Below are 26,213 nucleotides of genomic sequence, written 5' to 3'. Positions count from 1 at the left end.
CAGAAGGGCTGCATCACCTCCTGCTCTCACACAGTGATGGCACCCCAGTGTTTTTTAGAGGCTTTTCCCAGAAAGAGCCACTGCTGTCCTGTTCTGCACCTGGCTGTCTCACTGGTGGCTGCTCCTCCCCAGCCACCCAGGGCACTGCTGTGCTGTCATCCAGAAAAACTCTCAGCAGATGGACTGATGTGAAGCTCTGCCCTCTTAGATGTGCTGCAGAGTTGAAGAGGCCCAGGAGCAGAGCCAGCACAGCCAGCCCAGCACAGCCAGCCCAGCCGGGACAGAGGAGTGGTCAGCCCTCCCAGCTCTGCTGCTCTCCTCCCCCTGGCAGCAGGGATCCCATCTCACAGAACACCCAGGCAGCTCTGCAGCTTGGCACGGTGCAAATAAAGCCCTCTCTCATCCCAGCAGCCATCAGAGTGGAATTACAGCTCTGGACTCCTTGCTCTGCCCACCATAAACCTACTCAGTTTGAAGTCTACCGGAACAAGGACATTGCTGGCACTTTCCAATGCCATGGGCTGAAACTCAGAGGTTGGCCAAATCCAAACATCTTGAGTGTGGAAAGGAATGATGTATATAACCTCAAACCATCTCAAGGACTAGTTACCCATGGGCTGTCTATAGCTGGCAGCACTGCATGGTGCAGGGCCAGCTCTAATCCCCCAGAGGTGTGAGGAACACATGGCAGACAGCTTTTCATTTCCAGTTTAAAAATAGCTCTTCTCTGTAATAAAGAACAGCATTTTAAGGGCAAAACCTGAAGATTTTAAGCTAAAAAAACCTTAAGCTGGCCATCCTGGCTAGAGGTGTGTGGTTTACACAAGTATCCACCCCCTTTCCTTTCTAGTAATCAATGTCCAATCATAATGCACTTCCATCCACTCCACTTTTGTACTGCCAACAAAGCACCAAGCAATTTAATGGATTTCTAACCCCAAACTGGAAGCTGTACTACACCCAACTGATTCAATTTGCTCAGCCTTAGAGGAAGCCCTGGGAACAAAATGCTAGAAATAAAAACCACATGCACTGATAACATTACAGAAATAGATACACCAAGAAGCAAATGTTCTGTCCCTTTTATCTGACCTCCCATTTGGTTTAATTGACCTTCAAGATGGAAAGACTGCATTTAAAACAAGCCGTTTCCACCTAGATCAAGAATAATAAAAGTGTGAGTGTGTATGAGTGTGTAATTGTGTGTGTGAGTGTGCTCTATAAAAAGTACTTTCCTACCTCGATGTTAAAATCAGGGTCAGCTGCCAGAACAAGCATTCAGACTTTTTTGGCATAACTCCTGTATTGCTTTTTGCCACTGGGACAGCAGCAAGGGCAAAGCAGATGGAGCTGAAACTCAAGTCCCTGCCCAAAATCATTGAAGGAACAATTAAATCTATTGCTTCTTTACATGTCAGCCTTAACATTCCTTACAAACAGCAGAATCTCACATGTGTACATTCACACTTAAATAACTCACACATGTACATGACCTTCACCACGTGCATTTACAGACACAAAGGCAGTTCTAACCACAAACACATACCCATGCATGCATGAGGCAATACAAGTCCAGTGATGTACACAGCTAGAAAGGCTTTTCCAGGGGAGTTTGGGACAGCTGTACAGCTTACAACTAAGTTGTGAAGAGCGCTAGTAAAAAATCTTTATTGCACTCTGCCCCAGCATATAATGTCACATCTTTTACAGAAGCACTATTTTAAAAATCTTTGAGAGCTTTACAGTTTTTATTGGTGCTGTTTTTCAGCTCCCTCCACTTACAAAGCCAGATTTCTGTATTAATGCAACTCAAGCTGCAGAAAGCCTCAGAAGGAGAAAAAGTTATAGGCAATTAAATTTTAGAAAATTCTTCAAGCTAGCTTGCTCTTCCTGGTATCTCAGAACTTTGCAGGATTAAAAGTCAGTCCTTATTTCCAGTGGCTGCAGTTTTTTGCTCTTCAGGTCTGTTAAACTTTCAGGAGTCCTGGGCAAACAGGGCTCCAGGCAGAGCCAAGGGGAAGCAGCTGCTCATGAGCCCACATTTGCTCCTGCTCCCCCCACCTCTGCTGGGGGGCACTGGAGCTGAGTTTGAACCCTGCATTAGCATCAGTCAGGCACCAAAGCTGAGCACACAATTCTCTTTCAGATCAGAAAGGCATTTTTTCATCTACTTCAAAGGGCTCTGATGTACTTTGCTGGATGGATGCCTTGATTTATTATTCAATGAACTCCCTTGGATTTGCACAGTTTCTCAGCTAAAAGCATCACAGCTAATTCAAAGGGAATGTAGATGTTTAAGGTTCAGTCAAAGAACAAACTTTCCCTTCTATAGATTTTTATCCTTTCCACATTGCAGAGGGATGGGGAGGGGAAGGTTTCCCTATTGTTTTGCTATGGGAAACAATAAAGAACCCACTCTCCTGCAAAATTACTGGATTCAGAAGGTACTTTAATTAATTAATTTCTTCTTTTAACTGTTAATACTGGAATCATACTGCTCCTCTTGTAAGAGATAAGCTAAGATTTTTTTTTATCATCATGATCCTCACCAGGGGATGTGTATTTATCAGAGGAGCTTCAGTCCCAGCTCCAAGGACAAGGAACCCTTTCATCTGAAGGGATGCTGCAGACAAGCAACAAATCCTGCAGGAAGATGTTAAAAGGCAGACAGGTCCTTCCCTCTTGCTTCAAGCCCACCTCACTCAGGCATAATCCAAAGTAGATGCCATCCTAAACTTACCTAGGGGCCTCTCAAAATATTTTTTTAAAAGTCCCATAATGAAACTCCATGTGGGTGGCCACCTGGCTGCCCTGAAAATAGAAAAGCTAACACTGCAGTTTGGCCAGGAACAGAAATACCCCTTCCCTCTTATGAGTGGTCCTTGTGAGCCCAGGCACTGTGCCAGGGGCTCACCATTCACTGCACGACCTGCAGTTCTCACAGGGCTAAGGGCTCCTTGGCTTCACACCAGCTCCTGCTCCAAAACATGATTATTTGGGTAATACGAATGCAGAAGGTGCTCCCAAGGTTGTCACTGCACAGTGAGGGACACAGGTGCATTCATTGCTTTGAGAATTCAAGCCATGTCCTTTTGAAAGTAGACAGATTAATCTCTGAAAATAATAAGAAATGTCACCACTTCAAGGAAATCAGAGAAAGAATAGTTAGGGCTTGTGGAAAGCACTGCTGCTCTAAGCACAGACAGCAATGGGAAAAATAAGTGCAGCAATTCATACAAAAAGAAATCCTGAGATAAACCATGATGGAAAAGCCAAAGCACCCCACAGGGGGGACATGGGAAGAGATGGAAATGGGCAATCCCAAGGAGACCAGGGGATGACAGCACCTCACATGGCTAGAAAGCCACGGGAAAGGAGCCCCTGTGCAATTCATCACCACATCTGTGCAACCACAGAGCAGAGAGCTGCAGCAAACTGCCCAGCTGTGACCTGTTTGAATGAGAAAAACTTCCCCAGTGCTTCCCAAAACTGGGCATTGCCAGGAGCAGGAGCCTGGGTCAGACTGGCAGTGTGGGAGCACAGGCTGTGCACACTCCCTGTTCCCAGCCTGGCCTGACTTCAGCCATGCCACATTAAAAAAACAAACACATTTTCCTCAATTTGTCACAGTGAGTGAGGTATGAAATAAAAAAGCTTTCCAGATCTTCCAAACCCTTCAAGTCTTTGCAAACCAATCAAATTTGTGTAAAAATAAATTGCAGTGCATTTTATAGGGGCAAATAACTACTGCAAATGGAAACACATAATCTTGCTTTTCTCTAACAAAACCTACAGGAAATGGCTCTGCAAAAGTTAACTAAGTGATACTGAACTTTCTCCAGAGTGTTGTATAGGAAGTAACTGCAGCAATGACTGCCCAATTTAACCTTTTGTCCAGCCTGCATTACAGAGCCACACCACAGAGCTATGTGGCTGATGTTAACAATCCTCTGGTGCATTCTCTAGAACTGCAGCAGAGAAAGCAGGTTATCTCACACATGCTCACCCTTCCACAGCACAGAGCCCAGGTAGCCAACTGCTGATGGAAAACAGCATTTTACAGTTTTCCCTTTCTCTGGCTGGCAATTGTTTTTTGTTTTGTTTTTTTTAAGGTGTGGTGCAAAAAGCAGAGCAGATGCCGGCATGCCCTGCATTCAGAGCTGTGCCAGGCTGGCAGGGCTGGCACACCAAAGGTGTCCCATCCCTCTGCACATCTGCCAAACATCCGTCCCTTTGTCAGAGATCTCAATGTGATATCAGTATTTGTGGGTGAAGCCTTTTTAGCACCCATCACTAACACTCACCGAGCTTCTCTCCCTTTACTCAGCACCTCCACCACCCCAGGAAGGGCTGCAGAAGTGCCAGGGAAGGATCTTTTGCTCCCAAGGCATCTGAGGAACAGCACATCTGCCAAGAAAGCTGGTGTCAATATTTGCCTGGAGCTCTGCAATCACACAGTGCCACAAACTGAGCCAAGCTGCCCTCCCCATCCTTTCTCCCCTACCATCCACATGCCCCAGAGTGGAGAAGGTGCTGCTGCAAACACAGGAAATAATTCTAGTTTTCAGCCTTAATTTATTTTAGTTGAAAAGGAGGATCTACAGTTTTATACACACACATACATATACACACACCTATGTCTACTGAATCCCCAACATCTCATTCAGTCCTCACTTTCCATGAAATACACTGTACTGGGGAAGGAAATAACAAATCTAAGAAGAAACCAAGGCTTTTCCCCACAAAGTTTGGGTCCTGTGTAATTGCTTTAACCAGGACAGAGCTTCAAGAGTTGCAGAATACTGCTTGATCACGTTAGGCAGCAGGAAACCATTTCATGCTCTTTTTTTTCAGTAAATTTGACACCACCACCAAAGCTGCTCCAAGACACATAAAAAACACACCAAAAAACCACACCCAGAGGGGAGAGAGCCAAAAAAAAAAAGTCAGTCTAGAGCAAGGGAGGCTCACAATAAAATGCCCCCCATGGAATGACACTGAATTCAATATACTGAAACAGCCACTGGGAGGGAAGCCAATACACAGAAATATTGCAATCAGCCTTGGGAATTAGCTCTAGTGGGTTCCTGCAGCCCCACACTTACGTCAAGTCACGTGAATACAATTACATGAACTGTACCTTTTCCATGAACACCTTCACTGTGATAAAGGTTCTCATTTTTCTCCACATAAAAACACTCTCCACAGGTTTATAAGCTTTAATTGCCATGAGAACCCATAAAAAGTGCCCAAATAAGTCTATTTAATGGTTACACATTAACCATCATACACCTCCAGGCTTGTGTTATCCACCTATTTGCTAAATCAATAAACTGCTGGTAGGCAAACTTTTGAAAAACACTGCTGCTGCTGAAAAAGTTCCCTTTCTGTTTACTAATAACTTCATAAAATTAATTGGAAACTCCCACCCATATCTGAAGTTTTCTGCTTAGTTCTTGTAAAAAAAAAAAAAAATACAAGTTGGTTTTCAGCAAAGAATCTACCTCAAGTCTTTCTTGTGCTTGAATTTGGATACTGGCCCATAAGGCAATGCAAGAGCAGTACAAATCCAGGCTGGGAAGGACTTGGGTCCAGAGGAATACGTGAGTGTGTGTGTGCCTGCAGAGACAGCTCCTCTGAACCCAAGGAGTCTCTAGGAATCACCATAAGCCTGGACAGCCAGGAGCAGGGAAGCTGTTCACATGAGCAGGACAAACAGGAACCATTAGCAAGGGGTCCTAGAATAGGAAGTACCCAAAAAACTGACTGGAAATTAAAATTAAGGGCATTGCACTCAGTGGATTCACCCTTCACCTGCACTGGTGGGTGTCTGCAGCTCCTGTGGGCAACAGCAGTGGGTGGGACAGCCCCAAATGAATACAGCCTTCCCACAAGAGCCCCTGAACCAGCCACTTCAGAAAAATCTCTGCAATGCTGCTTGAAAAAGCTCTCTTACAATGCCCCACACACTGCAGTGGAGGAGGGCACACAGCATTTCAATTCCCTGCCCTGTACCTAAGGGGACAGCAGTCACCTGATGCAGCCTCCCTTGTGGCACTAAGTGTCACCTTGGGCACTGCCAGGTGTCCTCGTGTGCCATCTCCCACCTCACAGACACGTGCAGTTGGCAGCAGGGACACAAAGCCACCCCCAGCACCCCCTTCCTCCTCTGGGATTGGGAGAGGGTTAGCAAGGCTGGGCCAAGCAGCCTGACTGTGATTGAGTGTTGATCAAATCCAACTATTTCATAGTTTCTGGTATGCCCAGCCAGCTTCAACAGCCTTTACTGTGAAATCTCCAGGGTATTTATGAAAAGCTGGCAAATAGTTTCTTAGACACCTTTTCCCCCATCCCATCTCCTTAATAAGTAAAACTCTATGTGAAATCCAGAGATGCACTCTGAAATCCCAGTGTGGCTTTCTTCTCGAAGCAATCCCTATGGAAAAGGGATGATTCTATGGATGGGACTTTGAGCAATCTCCTCTAGTGGGTGGCTTCCCTGCACAGGCCAAAGGGCTTGGAACTAGATGGGTCTAAAGGCCCCTTCCAACCCAAGCCTTTCTGTGATTTGAACAATTCCATGACTCTGGAGATGGGTAACACACCACTTTTTCCCCCACAGCAGCCTCCCAGCCCATCTGCAGACCCATTTCAGGGGGACAGACAGACAGCCAGCCAGCAGGCACTTTGCACCTCCCCACCATAAACCTGCCCAGAGCAATTATGCAGCTGGGAACACACTGCTGCCTCATTTATAGCACCAGAGCTGCAAGGGCAGCAGGCAGCTGGCCCCAGCTATGCACCAGAGAAGCCAAAGCCCTCCAACAGCAGAGGAAATGCAAACACAGGGGGCTCTCACACTACCTGCCCCCCTGCCTGTGCCCATCTTAAAAATTAATCCCAATTGTAAAAGCTGGAGTGCAGCCTGTATTTCAAACCGAATAATAAGATGAGGCCTTTATAAATAAGGAATCACTTACTATTCAGAGGGAGGGGAAATTATAAAGGTTATTTAAATTAAAAACAAGCCACACAAACAAATAAACCTCACTGTCTTTTTCCCCCCAGCCCCACACTGGCTGCCTGCTCCACACATGTTATCTGCAAACCACAGGGAAAACCGTGCCCCGTTTCACAATCTGCTCACTCTGAACCTTACACCAGGCAGGAATTAAACAAACATTTCCTCCTTCTTCGGGATTTCCCCCTGCCCCATCCAGAGCTCGGATCCAAAGTCCAGCTGAGCAGCAGGCGTGGGATTGGGGTGGAATGATCAGCTCTGAGAGGTCAGCACACTCCCCACCACCTCCAACAGCCCCCAAAACATCCAAGGGGTGGCTGGTGATGGAGCACACGGATGCCAGTGCATTGGGAAAAGCAGGAGGAAAGCTGGGATGGGGAGGTATCCATTGGCACCTCCTACAAAAAACAGCCCCAAAAACAAGAGAGGGTCTCTGTGAAACCCCAAGTATCCATCCCACTGTTCCACTAAGAGAATAAATGCACCAAGGCCACCAAACCTCCCCATTCCTTATTTTTGCATGATCAGTGGGGGGACTTGTTTGTAGCCATGCTCAGAAAGGAACAAGGCTGTGGATGTCTGTCCTCTTCCCCAAGAAGTTTAAAACTGGAATAAGACCAGAGGGCTGGGAAGGGTAAGGGAGCTCCTGCCAGGCTGCTGAGCCAGGGCAGGCAAAGGAGGGAGAGCAGCCAAGGGCCAGCACAAAGCTTCACTCTTGGATGGCCTGGGCCCATCACTGCAGAAAAGAGGGGCCCCACACATCCCCAAAATACACCACAGACAGCCAAGGTGGGAAGGGAGGGCAATAATAAAATACAATCCAGAGATAACAGGAACACTCTTCAGAAGTCAATTAAAACCTTAGTCAGCCCTGGAGACACAAATCCTCAGGAAACAAGACTTCTTGTGCCCATCTTCGTGCATATTACTGAGATTACAAGTAACTGCAGCAGAAAAATTCCATGAGAAGTCTTGTCTTAATTTGTCCATGTTACCAAACAGGTTTATGTTACAAATTTGGAGTTTATCTTCCTTGGAAAACTCTGGTCATAGCAGGGAACCAGCAAAGTGAGAGCATGATTTAAACCAAAGGGCAAACATGGGGGAACGATGTCAGGTTGGTTGAATTTTTGTGTGGTTGCTGCTATTTAATGGCAATGCCTCATTAAAACGTGGGATAAAGGAAGCTTTTGTTAATGACCTCCTCTTTCCCTCCCTCACGTACCTTCCCCTCAGGGTTTTGAGATCACATATAAAACACATCCCCAAGCTCCTCAAGGGATTTCTTTTTTTTTTTTTTTTCCCAGCAAAGCTAAGTCTGACGAGACTTGACATTCTTGAAATGTTTAAATGGGGGAAGAGAGAGAAACAACATTTTTTCAAACCCACTTTATGCATCAGAGACAAGCAAAAATTGGCCCACGGCCAAAAGAAACCTCCAAAAAATTTCAAAAATATTCACGAGATCATCTTCAATACTCCCGATGTTCCTGACAGAAAAGTCCCCAGCTCCACAGTGGAGTACTGCACATTCCTGGAGGGAGCTGTGGAGCAGGGAGGCAGAATCAAAAAGCCACCACACTGAGCTGCCAGTCTGTCCCTGAGCACTCCATGGGGACAATGCCACCACCAGCATCACCCATGGCAGTGCTCAGGCTCTGCAGGGACCAGCCTCCCCCTCCAAGCAGGTGGGGAGCCCTTAAAAAACCCCAAAACCCACATCCCTGGGACTTGGTAATGAGCTTGGGATTTGGAAACCAAGCTAATGAAGAGGCAAGAGCCAAGATATCCAATTTCTGCCAAGTACCAGGAAAAGCACACTGCTATCAGTAGCCATTATATTAATTAATTCATACACCAGCCTATTCTGTAGCTTTTTCCAGGCAGGGATTTCACTTTCCTGATGCTGCAGGACAGAACTGGGCAAGGGAAAGGGTGCAGATGGAGCACTAGAGCTTGCAATAAAACCACTGAAGGTGATGCAAACCAGATGTGGATGGTAACCCCATGTGTTCTGAGAGGTGTTACAGCCCCATACGTCACACACAGCACGTCAAACACTCCAGAGCAAGCACCCACTGTGCCAAAACACACTCAGGAGTGGGGAGCATTCCAAGGGGTGCAGAATGGGTTAACAGGAACCCACCGAGCTCCACTGGCCAATTATCCTTCCTGGGCTTACTAGCACAGAGATTTGGGCATCAAAGGGGACCACAGTGTTCCACTTGTGCAGTAAACTCCTTTCACCGACATCACTTCACACTTTCTAGAGTGCAAAGTTCGTGCTGATATTGTTGGCTTTCTTGCTCCCTGCTTTTTGGCACCGTTTCTCCTTCTTGGCTGTTCATTAATATGCAATCAGTACATTAAAGGCTTCGTTCCACAGGCCCAGCCAGGCTGCAACAGCCTTTTCCAGCAAGTGCTGTCTTGTGCAGGACAGACGTGCAAATGCATTTAGGTGCTCCCAAACAGTCCAAATTAAAATCCCAATCCCTATATTCCCATTAATTGTTGTTTTACAGAACAAGGAATTACCACCATGTGTGCCAAGAGTGTGCAGAGAAAACCTGGAAAGGATACTGAATTTACACTCCTGCTTTACTCCTCTGTGCACTGCTTACACTACCGAGGTTTTGCACCATTTACAGACTGACTGGTCACAGCTTCATGGCAAAGGCTTCCTGAACACTGGCACTGAGAAAGTTTCCACCATTTGCATTTGAATGATGAATCGCTGGGATGCTCTGAACAGTCTTCCAAGAAATACCACCTGTTTTTTCAGCTATCTGCTAATCTTCCAGATTTGAGCAGGAAGCAGGACAGCCCTGCCTCACTCACCATCACTGTGGCTGCATGGAAAACCATGTCACCATAAATCAAAATAATTCCTGCTCTTTTGGGAGCTTTCTCTGAATAGCTCTGCTCCCCACATGCCTCACTCCTACCACCTCCATCACCTATCAAGGCTCATTTCAACCAGGAAACCAACTCAGCTCAAGTTCCCCTGGAGTTCTCTACAAAAACAACCCATCAGCTGCTGGCTAACAAGCTCCTCAATTAAACACCTTGTATTTCCTTCACAGCCTCCTCTTCTCTTGACCATTTCAGCTGCTGGTCCAGCCCATCCCCTCCTGGCCCACCCAGCATCACCTCCTGCCCTGCTGTCCAAACAGGCACTGAAAACCTACCCCAGCCTCCCATAATATATTATTAAATCCTGTCTTATTTTTCTTCCCTGGGAGACTAAACATAGGCTCTTAGCTCAATATAAAACTAAGTACATGCTCAAAACAGATCAAACACAGTTTAATTGAAAAGAGTACCAGAAAAAGCACTCTGGTCATTTTGAGCCACACTAATAAGTTTTTGTCCCAGTTTTTCAAGAGTTGCTTATTATGGAGATGAGCCCAACTGGAAAATCAAAATCAAGAATCCCTGAACTCTGCAGGAAGGTTTATCTGAGTTTGAGGCCATATCTGCACTGAATGCAGCACAGCCAAATAACATTTTTCTATTACTTTTTATCACTATTGCTTCGTGTTCTCCCCCCATGAGCACAAGGTCCCATCAAAACTTCTCCAGACGACCCCCAGTCCCATAAATTGTTAGAAATCTGGACTTACATCAGTGGGATTACAGAAGAACAGACAAATGTGCACATGCTGGATGGAAAGGGGACAACACAGCACTTTCAAACTGGAGAGCATTTTTCATTTATAAATAGTTTACATTTTTTGGATCCAGGGGCGGACAACCCGCTCAGTCTGTACTGAAACCAAAGAAATATCATGTGTGAGCACTAACCACAGTGTAGCAAAGATAATAAACAACAGACAGGCAGCCATATGCAGTGAGACTGGTGTTTTTGGTCGGGGAGACAAATTAAAAGGAGAAGAAACACCAAATCCAGCAACTAAATCGCAGTTAAAGGACCTATTAAATTCCAGAAGGACCCTTTGGTCCAAATTTGGCTGCAGGAGTAACCTCCAGCAGGGACCAGCTCCCTGTACCCCACTGTACTAATGCTTTTAAGTCTCCATCATCCTGGACCATCATCCTGGCACAAGGGAAGGCCAAACCCTCCTCCAGCAAGGAGGGACAAAGTGATGTCCAGGTGGTCACACCAGGCAGGTGCATAACATAACATGGAGTGGCAAATGAGTCCTGGGGCAAAACTCTGAGTTAATGTGCACAAAGACAGCTCAAATTCTGATCCAAGACTGACCTGATGCACTCTTCTAAATTTATACAGGAAATAACTACAAGAAACAGGAACCTAAAACACCCTGTGCACCTCGCAGACAGGTACCATGTTTGCAAATGTAATCTTGGGGGGTATGAAAACAACAGCTTGTACTCAGCACCAGGCAAGCAAGGGCTGCTCTGGGCAAAGGTTTGCTGGGCTCCTTCAGAAGCCTCCAGGCTCCTGGACTGCAAACCTCCTACACCAGCCTCTGCTTTCTCAGCAAATAAAGCTGAAATGAGTGCAGACATCTGTATTATCCATGCTTTTACAAATGTTTGCAGTATTACATTGAATATCTTTTTATCCCACAGAAGAGACGAGTCTTAAAAGGAAGTGGGACAACTCTGCTTGCCAAGCTGAGAAACCTGGACTTGGAGCATCTCTATTGAAATCAGCCTGCCAAGACCAATTTGATGTGTTTTATTACTGCAAGGAATTCCACAAATATGCTGGCAACTTTTGAGCATCAGTGTGGGTTCCTAGGTAGGAAAAAACGTCCCTAAAAATATGCATTTTCCAGATTTTGCAAACATTTACCAGATGTAAATTCATGGGTGATTCATCTGCCATGACAAGTGTGTAGACAGCAAATCTAGCAGAAGAGGCTGAGCACCCACCTCTGTCGTGAGTGAAAGTTGACAGCCAGATATGCTTGGCTGAACAAAGGTTTGTTTTCAATTATATTTCAAATTCTTCTAACAATAACTGTGTGGCATCTGGCACCAACACATCTGAGCCTTTGAAGTAGTTCTTGACTTCAGCCAGAAAAAGGGGGAGGGCAAAAAAGGGAATCAATCAGAAATTTCAATCTGAGTCAAACTTCTTCTCTGAAGATGCTAATACCACAATCTCCCAACACCATGAATGTGCTCACAAAACCAACACCAAGAAAACTAAAACAAAAACTTCTACTTGGGCCAAAACAGCAATGGGTCTGCTTTGGGGTTTGACCTTCAGAAAGAGGGCTATGAGATACAGGAGTCAGTGGTCCCAGACACACCCAATCCCCTTCCTGGCCACTCGTGGTCCTGCCTCTAATAAACCCAAAGCCTGGAGCATCCATGGCAGGCCAGGACAGCAACATGGGTGCTGCAGGGCACAAACCATGGGATGCTGGTGGCCACACAACCAAATCACCTCTAGAAGAACATTCCCAGGAGCCTTAAGCAGGTTTGCAGTGCCTGCAGGTACAGGAGTTGCCACACACCCTTATTTCCCTTTCTTTTAAGCATCTAAACTCCTTTTCAGATTGAAATAACACTAAGATCACTGGGAAAGTCAGTGCAAGAACAGGGAAAGCCTCAGTTTTAAAATCTGTATCTTTTTTTATCTGGTTTATTCAAATAAGCACAGCTGTGGTTTAAGAACAACAAGGCAGCAGAGCATAGCAGCTCTCAGGACTGGGAATGGTGGTTTTGGTCAGAATTATGCTAATTTAAAGAGGAATAAAAATGCCTTATTAATTTTTCCTAAGCCATGCCCAAATCCTACCAACTCTCTTTCTTAGGTCAGGCACTTTCTGGAAATATTTTCTGGCTCAAAACATTTACAGAATTTCAAGAATTTGCTCCACAAATCTTGAGGCTGCTTTGTTCAGGAATGCTTGACATGTGGGCAAAGGGAAACCAAAACTTTCCTTGAATGCTGCAGAAAACTTTAAACCCTGCCCAAGATGAAAAATGCAAGAATCAAAACTCTGAAGGAAGTGTGGGTTTTCTGTTGCATTTCAAATATTACCCCAAACCTCTCCTGCAGGAGGGGGATGTGGCTGTGCCAGGACAGCCTGCGTGCCTAGCACGGCTGATGGCCTCCATGTGCTCCCCTCAAAGCAGGGCTGCAGTTAGGAATGAATAAATAAAGCAGGCTTCCAGATCCAAGTTTTCTTGGCCTTCACAGAGATGATCATGCTGTGAAAAAGCTCTGGGCAGAGAGTCTCTTCTCCCAGACAGGATCCACCCACACGCCAATGCTCCTTCATCCACAAGCTCCAAAGGAGAAGCCACACTTGGTCTTTTTGCTTGCATGGCTTCTGGGACAGTGCTTGACTTGTCCTCTGGAAATACCTACTGCATTCCATGAAACTGAGAAAACGAGACCTCTAGCTTATCCATAAAGCCTAGTGTTTATAGGTTTAGCTCAGGTGAGACAGATCTTCACTGCTTTAATTACAGGGCCATTTTCAGGCTGATTCTCACCAAAGCAAGGCTTAGCTCCTGCATCAGCTTTGGTATTTATTCTTGGCATTTATTTGTGTCCTGCTTCCCAACACAGTCCCCATGAACTGAGGGCTGGAGGGATGCTTTCAACTGAGAGAGACCAGGGATGTGGCACTGGGCTAAATGCAGAGCAAGGGTGGAAAATAACCATGGTGGCAGGCTGGGAATGGGTCAAAGAGCCACAGCTGCCCCAAAACACCAAATATTACACACAGTTGGTTCACCTTGGCTTGAAAGCCATCAGTGGAAGTGGCCACAGAGGATGGTGAAGGAGGCAGGAACTGAGGGCCTGGCTTGTCCCCATAGACCAGACCTAAACAGGCATCCTGCAACTCCTTCCCAACACCATGGGAATGCCAAGACAAGGACCAGCTCTGCTCTCCCAAATATGGCACAGTCAGGTGGCTCCAAAGCCACCCAAACAAGCCAAGAGGAATTTTGCATTTCAAACCTAAAAAGCAGGAAAACCATCAAAAGGCTCTTCAGTTATACAGATCATAACCTCCCCAAATTATCTCGGTGCACATTTTAAATTCACTCCCAATCCCATTCTCATGAGGGCTGTTGCTGTTATTGTCTATCACACAGCCCTGTTCAGGAAACTGATTTCCCAGAGGGTTGGAAATTTCCCTGCCACCAGCTGCCATCAGCCCAGGGAGCCTGCAGGGATGGGATGATAGGTTGGTGGTAGTCCAGAGGGAGATCTGGGCAATGATGCACCCTGCAATAGCAAGAGAGAGTGTTTTATAACCAGCAGTCAGAATTACTCAGGAAACCATAGAGGAAGCAATTGGAACTTGTTGGACAGGGAAACTTCCCCATTTTGTTTCCAAATGCACAGACCTGTAAGTCTGTGCTGAATTACTCTTCTTTTAACCGTGCATCTCACAAACAAAGCAACATTAATTAACCCAGGCTCAAAAGTGTTCAGCTGCCACCTCATCCTCCCCCAAAAAGGGTGGATTTGGGTTTTTGACTTGAAAAAAAGCCATCTATGACAAGGCCTAAATGGCTTAATGGTACACAGCCTTTTCCCCAGCAAAGCCCCATGCTGGCATTTTGACTTGCACACAGGGTGCTTCAAGCTCTGCCTTTGAGCTGGCCTGAATATTCCCAGCTGGAGAGAGAAGCAAACAAAGTAAACAGCAGGACACAGAGCCCAGGCCGCCTGAGCACACAGTGTGCTTTATCACACACCATGGCTGTGAGAGGGATGATCACTGAGCACGGGGACATGCAGGGAATGTGTTGGGAGAACCCTTTGCAGCTGGAATAAAGGAGAGCCTGGGAGTTGCAGTATAAGCCTGGGAGACACAGAGGGATGCAGCACAGTCCCAGTGTCCCTGCCAGCTGAAAGGACAGCTCATACTCTAGTGAAGCAGACCACAAAGTGGTAACACTTGAGACAAGTGCTAGGAGCCATGAGAGAAAAACTGTAGTAAACAGCCTGGGCTGTGATTTGGCATCTCCCAAGGATGCTGCCCGGCTGCATGGCTCTGCCTTCTCCTCACAGGAACTGTAAATCCCAGAGCCCTTCAGTGGCCAAGGGAAGGAGCCCCAGGCAGCAGTCCCTTCCCTGCCCCAGTGCTGCCAGGGGGATGCAGACACCCAGGACCATTCCTTGTCACCCACAGCTGACAGCCCCAGCAGGTTGTGAAGGCACCTTCTTCCTGGAAATTCACTTCGAGAGGAGCAGCAAGTCACCAAAACCAATCTTTAGCTGTGGCTGTCACAGGAGCTTGCTGCTTTGGCTGAGCTGCTCCTCCACTACACTGGTAACATCACTTTTGACACAAAGGAAACCATGCTGGTCCCAAAGAGTTCAGGATTTGGGTGCTTTCTCCATGGCATCGATCCCTGTTCACAGAACAATGCAATATGTAACCCAGCACCAAATCCTCTGCTCCTGGCTATGGACATCAGATAACAGCACCATTCCAGCAAGACTCTGAACACCTCCTTCACCAGCCTCACAGCTGGGACTCTCTCATCCACTTCTCCTGCAGGGATGGTAAACAGCACTGCTCTCTCCCACAGAGGTTCTTTGATTTCTCATACAGGATAATCTCACACTGCTTCCCTTCCCTCAGTGGGGATAGAGCCACTCTCCTCAGCCCGCTGCCTATGGGAGAGGCAGGCATTCCAAATTTGAGTTCACCCCTTAAAGTGAAGTTGGCCATCAAAAGCTCTGGGGGAAGAGAACAGACACAGAACATTGCACAACCTCCTTTCTCAGGAAACCTGGGTAAACAGCAGTACCTGCCCCAGAGAGATTATTGCACCAGGGAGGAGCAAATCCAACTGTTGTTTTAAGTAGACAGTGTAAGCCAAACACATCCTGTTAGAGCTGTACAAGTTTCTGTCCAAGGAGATTAACTCAAAGACCAGTACATGTCTCTGCTGGTAAGGTCAGCAAGGATGAAACCAGAGCTCCTGGAAGAGCTTCAGCTCACCAAGGAGTCAGAAGCCAAGCAACTTCACTGGGGAGCTGGACTCAGCCTCACAGAGATAAACAGATGCTTTTACTGAAACTGCAGGAGCTGAAGGAGTCCCACAGCATCCCTGTGGGCTGGAGGGACAGGCTGCCAGCCCCTTGTCCAGCAGGCAAAACAAGTGACAACTCTGGATAAAAGTGCTTAGAGATCAGGGGTGAAGCCTCAGCTCTGCAGACCTCCTCCCAAACCAGAAAACTTCTCCTTGCCCACTCACACAGCAAAGGTAGAATCTGCCTAGGTACTCATTCTAATATCATTTTCTAACCTACTGTAACAGAAAAGATTTATTTATCCACTCTTACGAATAGTCATTCAAACCCTTTAATCAACCTCAACTGCTTTTGGGTGGTCACCATCTCAAATAAAGGTTATAAAGTGGGAGAGGAGATATACAACAATGTGAAACAAACATGGCAAAACTCTCACAAATTCTTCCAATTCAGAGAAGTCTAAAAAAACCACACTATTTTTTATTTACCGATTCATATGCAAAATGCATGCACTACTCCAAAAGAACACAAAGGTGTTCAAAAGCCAGGAATTCTAACTCAGATGACTTGTTTAAGGAGGAAAAAGAATGAACAGTGTTGTTTATAGACCAACAGACAGGAACAGCACAAAAATACACTTAGCAAAGAAAAAGCACAAACTATTATGACACCTTTCAAAATAAAACATCACATGGTTTGTTTAAATCTCCTAAAACAGGAGAAGTCTCCCCATATTGCCAAAACAAATGAAATACAAGTGTGGATGTGACTGTGCTGCAGTTCAGAAAGGGACAAAAGTTCACAGTGAGTTGCATGGACAAACAGAGCACAGGATGCTCTCCTGGCTCCCAGCAAGGCCAGACCACAGGCAGCAAAACCTCCAGCAGCAGCCAACTGCCCTATGTGACAGCACCTGGCAGCTCTGCCCATGCCTCTGCCATCACCAGGCAGGTGGGTGAGGGATGAACTGAGTATGACAGAAGTAGAACATCCAGGATCAATATACACCTCACCCTTTGCAAATGGCAGAGAGGTCACTGCAGACACAGGCCATGGACACATCTCTGCCATATCCCTCCATTCTCTCACCCCTCTGAGGCTGCAAAGTCTCGTGAGAGAGGAAGGAATCCCATGGCTCCATCTCAAAGCAACCACCTGGTGCTGGCAAACAGCCAAATTCAGGCTGCCTGCCCATGGACTAAGCTGCTGCAGAAGAGCTCACCCTCTCCAAACTGCTAGACAGTTTAACCCTATGCTAAAGGTCTGTTTCTGGCACTTTTCCACAGCTCTGAAACCTGGGTGGATAGCAGAGAAACAGCAAAAAGCAAACAAAGGGTGCCTGGGGCTGCTCCCCAAGCAGCAGCACAGGCTCCAGGCTCCCCCTGCTCACAGCACTGAGAGGAGAGACACCAGTGTTTGGACAACTGGAACACATTTAGGGGGCAATTTTTCACAGGGCCTCCAGCCAGGCCATTTCCTACAATCACTGTTTTATTATCCAGGACAACCCATAGACCAGCAGCTCCCCCTTACAACAAAAAGTCTCCCACCACCCCACTCCTACGTGGGCATCACCCACAGTGGAGCACCAACACACACAGGACACCTGCAGCACTGCATCTGTAAATGTGACTACAAACCAACGTCCACCAAATCTGTCACCTCCAAGTGAATATCTCCCACCAGTCCAAGCCCAGCACCCTCTGCACTGGGGATCAGCTGAGCACTGCCACACACACACTGCACACCCTGCCCCGCTGGACAGCCAGCACTGCTTAGGAGTATTTTTTAGATGACAGATAACATAGAAAACTTGTGTTTATATTGGCATGCAGCAGGCTAAATAAAACACACTGTAAGTGAAGTTATAAAGCAGCCTGAACACCAGCTAGGCAAAGTGTGTTTGGAACTTACAGGTCAGTATTTTGGAGAGAGGCTTGTGAGTAGCTAATGTTGATAGTAAACTCTCCAGAGCAGAGGAGTATGGACAGAAAACAGGGTTCCCTCCTGGCAAGTGCTCATCCCAAAATCACAAGCTTTGGGCAACCAGAGAAACATGCAAGTGGTGAGGATGAATCCTGTCCCTGTGTGTGGGCAAGTGGGAAGCAGCACTGCCCAGACTTGGCATTCTGAATTTCTCATTTCCTCCTTGTACCTGAGGGTTTGTCTGCCTTCCTATAGGGAGAAAAAACCTAGAAGTTGGAGGAGGTGGTCTAGGAAAAAACATTTCAGATCAAGATTTCACAGCCAAATTGCCATAGAACTCAGAAGGATGTATTCTTCAATCTGAAAGGATTAATCTAAAAGCAGGCACCTTCAAAGGGGAAACTTTTGCAATATGCAACCAAGCAAAGTTGAGTAGTATTTACAAGAATTACACTTAGGACTGCACCTCTGCTAATTTCAAAAAATGAGCTTGTCCCAGAAGGTCCAAAAAAGACACTAAAGGAAAATTCACACAAGTTACTAGCACATTATGAACAGCAATATCAACACTACCCAAAGCCTGCCTCCTACCCAGGGGAAAAAAACCAAAACAAAACAAAAACCCTACAGTCTCTTGCACATAAAACTTGCATCTCCAGGACAAAGCTTTAGGCAGATAATGTGTTTTCAAATGCAACTCGTGTATAACATCTTAACAATCTTTAGCTCTATATCCAATTGTTCAGTTGTTAAGTCTCCTATGCTTCTCCTCCAAGCAAAGCCACTCTGGGATGCTACAAAACTGCCATGACAGGTGCAAATAACCAACCATTGTGTCTGCACGTCCAGCATGGTTAATAAAAGCCACACAGATGGCTGCAGTGAGACCTGTCCTTCAATTCTTAATCAAACTGAAAATGGAACCACGTGGAAGTGAACCATGCTCCTGGAATTGGATGTGACACGTCATCAGGTCTTGAGAGGTGTCCCCAAAATAGCAGGGCCTGCTTCTAGACATCTCCAAAATTATATGGTTGTGGCCTGAGAGACAACGTGCTGAAAACATAATGAGGGAGTGTAACCTATTACATATGTTGTGGTCCTGCTCTGAAGCCAGAGGAGGCTGGGGCTGCAGGACTTGGGCTGCAGTACAGGACTTGGTTAACTATTAATGGATGACTCAGCTACAACAATAAGAGGTATTTCATGTGGTGCATTAGCACAACGGCACCCCGGTCCTTGACTTAGGCCTCTATGCATGCTAGGAAAAAAAAAATATATAGTACATCATTTAATAGCTGGACATACCAGGAAACTGGTTTTTTTCCAGGGTGTGCAGGAAGAAACCCTTTGTTTCTTCTTGCACACCCTGAAGCCTCACACTCTGCTTCTTTCTTCACATGCCACTAAAAACCAGCAAGTGAGAGCTGTCAGGGGGTGCCCAGGTTTGCATGAAGCCACAATCCAGACCAAGGTGCTTTATTTATTTATTGTTATTCACCCAAGTTAAATTCTATATTAAATCACCCCCCTCACCCTGCATGAGGTCCTAATTCCTGCCCAGCCCAGGTCCTGCAGAGCTGATCAACCTGAAGGCAGGATTTTCCACAGATGGCTCTTCGAGGCAACATTAATCTAAATTATCTCTGCTGCATCCATGCACATGACCCCATCCAGCACCACACTGCAAGACAAGGGAGTCACACTGGGTGATTAGGTTAGCAGCACAAAATGATTGTGTTAAAAGCTGATGAGCTGAGCTAACTCAATCCAAGGTGTCTGGCAGGGCAGCCAACGAGATCAATTAAAAGCCCTGCAGCCCTAATTGAGAGTTTCTGGGTGCGGCTAGCATACCAGTCAGGGCCAATACACAAATCAGGGCCAATACACAAGTCCTGAGCAGAGCTGGCTACCGAGCAGTGAGAGCCATCATCCCAATTTGCAGCCACTCAAACTTCAAGACAAAATCTGAATCCCTCTTGGAGGGATCAAAGCACTCAGAACCCAAAGGCAGGCACTGCTTGGGCATGCCCAGGGTGGCACTCAGCAATTCCAGCTGCCCTGCACATCGGTGGGAGATGCTCGTATATTCATGAGCCCAGGTGCAAGCACAGAAGGGCATTTCAGGGACAGTTCTTGAGGGATTTGTCTCAACATGAAACCACCTCGAGCCTTTGCAGCAGGGACCATCCTTCCAGTGCTCTCGGACTTCCCTGCACCAGGTGAGGCTCACAACAAATAAAGCCACACTTCGAAGCACTTCTACATCTGCCTAAATCCCCATCAGAGACAGGACTCCAGCAGCAGCTTAAGCAGGGAAGTGAAATCTCACTCATGCTTGAGGAAGCATTTAAGTACCTGAAGTGCTTTGTTGAAGTGTCTGGGGTCCCAAACGTATTAGTTTACCACATTTAGCTTCTTGATGCTAACGAGTGAAGGGATAAGACAATCAACCTCACATTTGCTCCTTAAATTCCAAGCAGGAAATCCAGCAAAGCTCAGCCACCTCCAAACCTTAAATCCAGAAAACTGTAGAGCACTTTGCACAAGCAAAGAAAAAAATATTAAACTGTACCTAACACATAATAGTTGATTTTTCTAGAGAACACTTGATAGTGTGTTCTGGTTTTTTCCGACTGCCTACTGAGACGCTGGTTTCCCTGTCCTGGGAATTTTCCCTCTGCTGCTCCTCCTCCCCCGGCTCCCAGACCATCCATTCTCCCCTTTTCAAACTGCACCCATTGTAAATGGCACTGAATATTAACACAGCCCATTGAGCACTTGCTTCTTTTGTATGGGACCCCTGCGTTTCAAATTGCAGTCACTGCAGAGAGGAAAAGTCTCAAAGTGATTAAACGCCCGTGAAGTTTCTCAAAAGGAGAGGGGAATATGCAGAGGAGGCTGAGGGGGTCCTAGAGCCTTTTACTAGAAGGCAGGGGCTACTGCGAGAGCCAGAAGGGCTTCTTAAGTGGGGGTATTTTTTCCTTTGTTATCAGTATCATATTTACTTTTAATCCTAGTCGGATGAGCCAATTTCTGCCCGGCTGTGGCTCAGTGTGGGATGGAGATGAGGAGCTCAGACAGCAGATGCAGAGGGCTCGCTGTTAACTGCTGCCCTCCTGTAGGAGCTGATAAATAAATACTGCGGCATGCTGAGGGTGGTCAGCGAATCCACCGACACATGTTCGCACAGGAAGGGTGGATTTACTTGCAAGCACATGTATTTATTTGTGCTTAAGCAGCAGGCCCGGAGAGGCACGGCTTTGCAAGGAGGGGCTCTGCTGTTACCCACCGGGGCCAAGCTCCAGTGCAGGAACTGCAATCCCGCAGGATGCAGAGCCATCCTGCAGCCCTGGGGATGGGGACTGTCCCGAGCAGGGTCACCAGCAAGGACAGTGCCGCAGGAAGCACCAGATCCGTGTGTCACTGCAAGCCTCGCAGGAGTTCTTGGACAAGCACCACCGGCTCCCAGCGCTGTCCCACCTGAGCAGGAAAACCTCTTCGGAGCACCACACAGGAGGGAGCTGCTGGCTTCACAGGGTGCCTTTGGGTTTCCACTGTTGCCCCAGGAAGAGGGACCAGCCACCTGCACCAAGCCACATCTCCCTCCCAAGCCATCCTTCCCAGAGCTGCAGCCCCCCCAGGCAGCCAGCACACACTGAGCTCCACAGCTGCACGGGGCCAGGAGCCCACGGTGACCATGACTTAATCTTTGTTCCATTATTTCAGCAGGCCTGGAAGCAGGACATGCAGGAGAGGCACTGCCAGCAGCACTCCCAGCAGGAGAGTCCCCCACACCACCTCCTCTTCCAGCATCTGCAGGAGCAGACTTACTCCAGAGGGCAAGTAATGCCCTTCTCCCAAAAAATTCCATGCAACCAGCATCAGCAGAGCCCCTTACCAAGCGAGCAAAGCAGCTATCCTAACATGTGAAAGCAAAGCAACAGGACCTGACACATGAAAACCCTAGTTCAGCAAGAAATGGACAGGTAGTTTTGTGAAACAAACAAGTTTCATTGAACAAAATCTTTGTGTGTATACACTTGAGCACAGAAAGAGACTACTCCTGACTCCTAGTTGAAATGCACTTCCAGACCCTGAAACCACTGACAGGCACCCACAGGACTTCAAAAAGCATTCAGACACTTTGCCCTGATCTCTCCAGAGAGCAGCAGCACCGTGCAAAGAGCCAACACGCACACAGCTGGTGCCTCGGGGCAACTTATCCATATAACCCTAGAGCCTTCCTGGGAACCAGAGAGCAGCTCTTAGCCCAGCTCTCCTGGGTACTCGAGGATGCTGCCTGTTCCCAGGCATGCCTGGCACACACACCCTGACCCAGAAGCATCCTCATGCACGGATGGTCAGTATCCCCCAAAATATCCCCCAGCCATTTGGGTCAAAGTGCTCAATACTTCTATGTAAAATAAAAACTTTCTTTCCTGCAGACCATGCTAGCAATAAACTAACTATTCAATTACAGCCTCACGGTCCTTAAATCTTCTCACCAAAAGCTGTACCTAAAATATTGCTGCTTTATCACTAAATAGGAAAGGAAAAAGCCCTCGGTCATACACAATGCCTTAAGGAAATACCTCTTCTGTCACTCCTCAAACATCAAGATGCATGGAGAGACAGGCAGAGAGGATACAGTGGATGTGCCATATCAACACTACTGGAGCTTTGGCTTTTTTGAGGCACCAAGCATTCTGTACTTAAGCTTAGCCCTAAACTTTATCCCATACATAACACTCTACTGTAAAAACAAACTTCAGACTTAAACACCACAAGACACGAAGCACCTCCAGCAGCTCCAAAGGGAGGCACTGCAAAGGAGCTCTGTGCACATCAGCTGCCCAGCAGAGTTTGACTGTGCTGGCTTTCCCCTTGGACCAGGAACCCTTCCCAGCTGCAGCTGGGTGCTGGATGGGATGGATCATGGCAGTGTTGCAACGTGCCCTGTGCAGCAAGTCAAGAACACTTATATAACTGATACACGGTGCTGAGCTGCCTGTTGCTTTTAACAACAAAAAAAAAAACAAAAAACCCACAAACAAAACAAGACAATAAAAAAGCCAATCAAAAACTATCCATGCCATACTACATTAAACGTGAGAGACTGCAGCCCCTCTGCGTATCAGCTATTCCTTCTGAAAGCTTGGGAGAAAAATTACAACTCCGAGCTCTGCTGCCAGCAGAGAAATAACAATGGTTTCAAAAAGCTCCAGTGCTTTTCCTCGGTACTGATAGTCCTGTTGACAAAATACGCGGCGTGATTAAGTTTGTTCCAGAACCCTCCCCGGCTGCCGAGCCGCATTTCCAACCCGACAAACAAAAGCTTTATCTCCAACACACTGAAAACCGACTCCAAGCACTGCCTCAGCATTGTGGCACTCGTTAGGAATAAAGATAAACTGCTAAAGAGGGATTGTTCAATAGCGCCTTAATGAAGTTAAAGCAGTGCCACCAGAGTCAATGGAAGCTGGATTTTATCTCGCCTCCTATTAGCGATCGAACATGCCCAAGCTTATCACCCCGGGGAGCAGACACCTCCGGCGGGACACAGCCTGCCCAGCAGGGACCGAGATGAGGGATGCACAGCTCCAAAAATCGCTTGTCTCTACCCAATTTATGGCTGGAGAACCCGCACCCCCCCTAGGGCTGCACTCTCGCATCAGCCATGGACCACTGCAGACCTTCACATTTGCCTACTTTTTCTTTAAAAGGGCACGCTAAAAAAAAAAAAAAAAATTAAAAAATGCAAAAAGCAACAGATACTCGCACAAAGGTAACTTTTCGCTGGCACGTGGTGTTTTTATAGAGAACATTAAACCGCTGAAGAAGTGAGTTATCAACTGTCCGCACAAATAAATGAACATTTCTTTATTCATTTACAAATGAATTTGCTATCCCACAAAGCTTGAAAAACATGCTTTATCCCTGTGCTCCTAAACTGAAATAAGCAATTTTAAGTACTTTTAGTAACAAACAGTATTACTCTAAAAACAAAAGTATTTGCAATAGCTACAATCTCTTAGCTATGTAGAAGAAAAAAGCCTTAATGTTGCTTTTTCATATACAAAAGCCATTGTTTTAACCAACTCTTGTTAGTTTGTAACATACAAAGTTACAAACCGTATTCTAAGTGTCTAAAAGACCAACAACCCACAGGTCTATTAGCAGAAGATTTATACGTGCTCTTACTTCACCAAAAAAATTTGGACCAAACACAAGACACTCCAAAACCTGCTCCATTTGAAGAAGACACTCCTGGGTATTAACACTCCGGAAAAAAACACTCAATAATAAATTTGTTCTGTCGGGGTTATTAACGCACTTCCTTGCCCGAACAAAGGTACACTGTTCTATTTTAAGAGGTGCATGGGAATGCTGAAATTGTTAAAAACTTTTTCTGAAAGGTGAGGGAAAGATCCTTCGGAGCAACAGGTGAATGGGATGAGTCAGGGCTTTAATGCAGAGGCCACACGTTCCTCTCGATATGAAACAATTTCACGTAAAACAAGGCATCTCTGCAGCTAAAGGTGAATACCACCAGGAGAGCCCGACAAACCTCTAATAATTCTTCTTAATAAGGAGCTGGATGATCTCCAGCAACACTTCAGTGACCGTCCTCTCTCCTGGCAGAGCTGAGGAGTTTCTATTACAACCAGGGGTTTTAGACATTCTATGAATCTGTTCAAACAGCAGAAAGGCCCCGCAACAGAAGCGCTGTTTCCCTCTCCCTTTCTGGATACTGATTTCCTGAAGTTAACTAATAGTTCAGAGCACTTACTTTCACAAGTTTGTGAGTGCACACACATACTCTCAAGTCCTCCTGGACTGTTAAATGACTCGAACTCAATACTGAATACACGAATCTCCTGGGCTTCAAGCGTCTGATGTTTTATTTCAGCTTCTACGAGCCCGGAGCAGCGGTCACACAACGGGAGCGGACGCGCTGCACTTCCCGGGAAATGGGACAGTGACACCGTCCTGCGCTTGGACACGAATGTGAGCGCTTTAAAACACCCTTCTAAGGGATAAAAAACATCCCACGGTGCTGCAGCAACCACCAGGTGCGGGGGTCTAAGCTCAGCTGCCACCCAGGACATACGATACATCGCAGCTTAATAACTTCGCTACACACGCAAGTACTGCGGGAGCGCAGCCAGCCGCGCCGCCTTTACTGGAAAACACCTGGATTTTACCGAAACTCCCCAGAAGCCCTCAACTCCCTTTCGAGCCCCTCGAATTTCACAGCCTAAAAAGTTGGCAGCATTAAAAGCCAGAAGAGCGGCGGCGGAGCTGGGGTCTGGATTCGGGTACCCGGGCGCGGCCCGGGACGGACGGACAGATGGATGGATGGACGATGCCCTAATAAGGATTCGGAAGCCCGAGCTGGCCGCTACCTCCAGCGGATCCCATCGCTATGAGACCGACCCCGCTCCCAGCTCCCTTTCCTCCGGGACACCCGGAGGCCAGCTCCGCACGGGACCGAGATACGGGGAGCCCCGAGCCACAACTTTCCACCCGGGACCAGCACCACACCCGACACCTCCATCCCCCCATCCCCACTCCGGGTGGGCTCCCGAGGGGACACCGGATCACGGGACAAGCTCCGCACCGCGCAGCCCAGCGCCCGCAAGGCGGTAGCGGCCACTTCGCTTAAATAAATAACCCGGAGTTGCGCGGGGATCTTTGTTTAAAGTTTCCCCGTCTTTGACAACAAGCCAAAGAGCGATGCTTTGGCTGCCCGGACCCCGCGCATCGCCCCCGGCCCATCCCGCCCGCGGAGCCCCCCCGGTACTCACACGTGCCGCGGCCAGCGGGGCAGGTCCCGGGGCAGGGCGGGCAGTGCCAGCCCGCCGCAGCTCAGCGTGTCCCCGCCGCAGGCACAGCCCGCGGGGCAGCCGGCGGCGGCCGAGCCCAGCAGCCCCAGCAGCAGCAGCGCCGCCGCCGCCCGTGACGGCAGCGCCATTTTGTATCCGGCACCGGGGAACGTCCGCGGCGGCAGGAGGCGGCAGCAGCGCTCACGCCGCGGGCGCTCAGCGCCGCTCCGCCGCCCGCAGCATCGCCTCGGCCGCCGGCCCCGCGGGGCGCTACGGCACCAGCATCCACCGGGCACTGCCGGGCGGGTCGAGTCCGCGTCCCCGCCGCAGGAAGCGCCTCCTGCTGCTGCTCTTCTTCCTGCTCCGCGCCGCACGGCTCGGGCTTGGCGAGCGCCGGCCGGTCCCGGTGCGCTCCCGCGGGGTCGGAGCCGCTGCCGCCCGGCCCGAGCGCCGCTCGCCGCGGACCCACGTTGGCGACACCGCAACATGT

The 26,213-nt window shown here is 47.7% G+C and overlaps 1 protein-coding gene across 1 annotated transcript in view; it reads right to left on the bottom strand.

Annotated features, from left to right (window-relative positions):
* The window catches only part of LRIG1 (leucine rich repeats and immunoglobulin like domains 1), a 91,874-nt gene extending 66,084 nt beyond the window's left edge, over window positions 1-25,790 (bottom strand). Inside the window, exon 1 of the mRNA XM_088171290.1 lies at window positions 25,706-25,790. The gene's annotated coding sequence lies outside the window, so the exon portion shown is untranslated. The remainder of the gene's footprint in view (window positions 1-25,705) is intronic.
* Between the last annotated feature and the right edge of the window lie 423 nt (window positions 25,791-26,213).

Source organism: Sturnus vulgaris, chromosome 11 (assembly GCF_052056855.1).
Source record: "Sturnus vulgaris isolate bStuVul1 chromosome 11, bStuVul1.hap1, whole genome shotgun sequence".
NCBI classification, from domain to species: Eukaryota; Metazoa; Chordata; class Aves; order Passeriformes; family Sturnidae; genus Sturnus; species Sturnus vulgaris.
This window is presented reverse-complemented; position numbering and strand designations above follow the sequence as displayed.